Here is a 4132-nt window from a genome sequence, read left to right as displayed (position 1 = left end):
TAAGTTTAAGTGTTGATAAGACATCATCTCTATTTTTATGCATTTTCAAGACTACACTGCCTAAGTGAGTTATGCTTAAACCAGCACCATTACCAACAATGAGCTTAGAAGTACCTGTAAAGCTTTCATAAACATGCATATTATTCATGTCATTTGTCAGATGATGTGTAGCTCCACTGTCTAAGTACCAGTTTGCATCAGATGGTCCCTCTATGTTGGCTAAGTATGCAGCTTTTGGATTTCGATTTGGTGGTGGTCTATATGCTCCAGAATTCATGAACTCAGTAAGTTTCCAGCAAATGTTTGCAGTATGCCCAGTCTTGAGGCATATTTAATAGGTTGGTTTAGAACCATTCCACTGAGGCTTGATATGTCCAGAAGGTCTGCCATTATATCCTCCATTACCAGCATTTGGATTCCAATTGCTTCCTCCACCTCTCTGATTATCACCTTGATAGGCTTTGTACTGAGAATCTCCATTACTAGCAAATCCATATCCAGATCCTCCATAATTGCCTTTGTAATGATTAGTTCCAAAACCTCCACTATTTCCAGTATTGTATCCATAACCACCAAAGTTTTTACCACCAGACATGTTTCCTTTCTTAAATCCTCTATTTAGAACCATATTTGCTTCAAAATTCTGTTTCACATTTGTATCAGCAAGCATTTGAGCTTGTTGCTCAATCCTTGCTTCTTGAGTTAAAAGCATGGCATAAGCCTCATTAACATTCATTTTTCCAACACCTACTTGTCTAGTTATATAAGTGGCTACAGAATTGTATTCTGATCCCAAACCAGAGAGTATATGCAGAATTAAATCATCATTATTCAAAGCACTTCCTGCTGCAGCCATGTTATCAGCTATAGATTTCATTTTAATAAAGTAATCGTTGATTTTCAAATCATATTTCCTAGTTGAGTTCATCATGTATCTCAGATGTAGAAGTCTAGATTTAGATTGTGAGGCAAATTGTGTTTCAATAGCCTTCCACACCTCAACAGAAGTTTCCAGATTAAACACTAAGCTAATAATACCTTCACTCATTGATGAGAGCAGCCATCCAAGAAGTACTTGATCTTGTGACCTCCAAATCACAAACTTTGGATTCTCCACAGATCTGATATCATCACCAATCCTTTGAGCAATGTGAGATGGAGGTGGAGTTGCTGAATCATCTATGAACTTCTCCAGTTTGTTACTGCAGATTGAAGCCAAAACTTGAGATCTCCATATCAGAAAATTGGATTGATCAAGTTTAACAGGAGTGTTGAATGTAAATGAAGAAGTTGTTGAGTTAACAGTTGTGTTAAGAACTGGTGCAGAAGATGAAACAAGATTTACTGATGCCATTACTTTACCGTAGCTCTGATACCAAGTTGAAGATTGAAAATGATGTTTGGTTACTTAGAAAGTAAAAGAAAATGAAAGGAATTAAGAAATAGATCTGAGAAAACTTCTGATCTTATTAATCAAATACACACATAATGTGTGTTGAATTATTTCTTATATACAGGTGCTTAAGCTCAACTTGATAACTGAATATAACAACCTTTAACTAATCAGTCACGTGTATATATATTTCATAATCACCAGGCATGACATGGCATGCCACATCATCAATGCGTAACTGATTAATCTTGCTGCTATCATCCTTTGTTCTGCTGACTACTATACAAGTGTGAGCTTCCTTAACACTTAGCATGCAGAGAGCATAGTATGTATGTGCTCAGAGCACTCAAAACTACAATTACTCCGACACGCGCGCGCGCATGTAATCTGATCGAATTATTTTGCAAAGATATTGGAAAGATAAGTCAATGAAGTCAGGCGACACAACGCAAGAAATTATGCTCACACGTACAATTTTTTATTCATCCCACCTTTGAATTCATCCTCCCCTTTTTTTCTAATTTCAGTGACCCGATTTAATTTTTTATTGATCATATCCATGTACAAATAGGGGTCGTGGCCTAGTACCATTTTGATCATCAAAACAAATTAAATAAGCAAGTGCAGAAATGGCCAAGTTTACTACAACTTTCGCTCTTCTTTTTGCATTCTTCATTCTCTTTGCTGCCTTTGGTAAGTAACTTAACTAATGCTAGTATGCTGCAGATTGGACAAAATTGATTCATATATATGTTTCATATGCATGCATATTAAGCTTTTGTAACAATTTTTTTCAACTTAAGATAAAATATATCCTTGTATATTGTAATTAAAGCCCTTTTCCACTCATGTAAGCAGAGTTTAAACCCCAAACTTCTTGTTTCGACCTAAGAGATCATTTTACCACCTGAATTTGTTGATACCCATGAGCTTCGATAATAACATATACATCTAAGTGGACGTTAATGATTGTGTGTACGTGTTACAGACGTGCCAATGGCGGAAGCAAAAGTGTGCCAGCGGCGTAGCAAGACATGGTCGGGGCTGTGTCTCAACACGGGGAACTGTAGCAGGCAGTGCAAGCAGCAGGAGGATGCAAGGTTCGGGGCTTGCCACAGGCAAGGGATTGGTTTTGCATGCTTCTGTTACTTCAAGTGCTAGTTGCTTATCAATGAAAGAAATTATATACATCGTCAGCAGCGAAAGCTAGCTGTGGCTACCTTAATTAATTTGCTGTCGTTCGTGTGATGTGTCTCGTTTCAGTCGTCTTGTGTTTAGAACAATAACAAACTACGTTCAGTTAGCCATAACTATACCGTACGCAGCTTCTGAATAAGGAGAGAGTCAATGTTTGTTGGGTCTTTGTTGTATTGCTTGTTTGTGTTATTCTAATATAATGAGCCACGCTCTACAAAATGAATTATAAGTTATTAGTCCATCTCTTCACGCTATATATATTACTACGATATGCAAGCATCAGGAATCAACTTTCATGCACTATTATGAAATTACCTGAAAGATTATGACTTGATAGAAAATAATCATAGAATAAAATTTGGTTTCGCCCTCTCCCGTTCTTTTGGGCGGGGTGATGAAGTGCTTATTTGAAATAAAACTTAATTTTATTTGTAAAAATTATCTGAAACACTATGACTTGATCAAAAGGAATCATATAATAAGTTAAAATATATTTTTTTCATGTTTCTTTTCTTTGGAAACACTAAAAGAAAATATTTATAAATATGAGATTATTGAAAATAACTTTTTTGATTCATATTAAAATCATGCATTCGTTATTGTCAATGGGACAATTATGACTAATGAGAAAAAAATATGGATAAGGGATATCCAACAATTCTATTTACATTTCGTGCGAGTGGAGTAATAATTTTGTGATGAATTGGAGTCTGTACCTGCTTAATTTGGAGAGTGTTTTGGGTGGTGATGACAGCATTGCATGGTATACATGTACAAACACAGTGGATAACCAAGATTTTGTATCTCAATTAATCATTGGTGCTTAGCATATTAATTATGTACCGATAATTAATAAACTCAATCCTCATTTAACACATGATGATAAATTATTTATGTTAGGGGCCAAATTTTTTTCCCCTCCCATTATATCCTAGATATAATTAAGTTATTGGTCTCGGCCCCGATAAAGTTTGATATTACCACTATTGACGTAATTGGGCCTCTAAAAGTTTACTTTCATAACTTTTGATATCTCTATGTATCCCACACCCAACCATATGAAAGTTTAGGATTATTACAGTGTGATATTATGTTCTCACTTGGTATGCAAACTATACATATATCCAACTGAGTAAGTTTGAGAATATCATAAATATAAAAGCAGAACATCGTTTGTGCAAGGTGACCCCTGACTTTTAGAAATTTTTAAAAAAGTAATGTAAGCTATGGCAAAGTCAACTCTAAATTATCTTTTGAAAATTTTAAAAGTAAGTTAAAAAACCCCAAAAAAAAAATTAAGGTAACCCTCAGCTTACTTTTTGAAAATTGTCAAAAAGTGAGCCAAAAGAAAAAGATTTGAAAAAAATAATTAAGAAAATTATAAAATTTAGCTATGTTTGAATTTTACATTTTTACATCATTACTTTGTAAATATTTTATTTTGGCCTCACTGCATTCTTTGCCACATCGGCTGAAAATACTTAATTAACTAGAAATTAATGTACATTGATGTGTACTTCATGATGATAAGTTTGTGCATGC

General features: G+C 34.6%; 1 non-coding gene across 1 annotated transcript; it reads right to left on the bottom strand.

Annotated features, from left to right (window-relative positions):
- Positions 1-701: 701 nt before the first annotated feature.
- On the bottom strand, positions 702-838 carry LOC112096585. The gene has a single exon (XR_002904486.1). It is a non-coding gene; the product is annotated as a small nucleolar RNA Z247 (small nucleolar RNA).
- Between the last annotated feature and the right edge of the window lie 3294 nt (positions 839-4132).

Source organism: Citrus clementina, unplaced genomic scaffold, assembly GCF_000493195.1.
Source record: "Citrus clementina cultivar Clemenules unplaced genomic scaffold, Citrus_clementina_v1.0 scaffold_8, whole genome shotgun sequence".
Lineage (NCBI taxonomy): Eukaryota > Viridiplantae > Streptophyta > Magnoliopsida > Sapindales > Rutaceae > Citrus > Citrus x clementina.
Note: the sequence above shows the minus strand (reverse complement) of the source record. Positions and strands in the feature narration are given on the sequence as shown.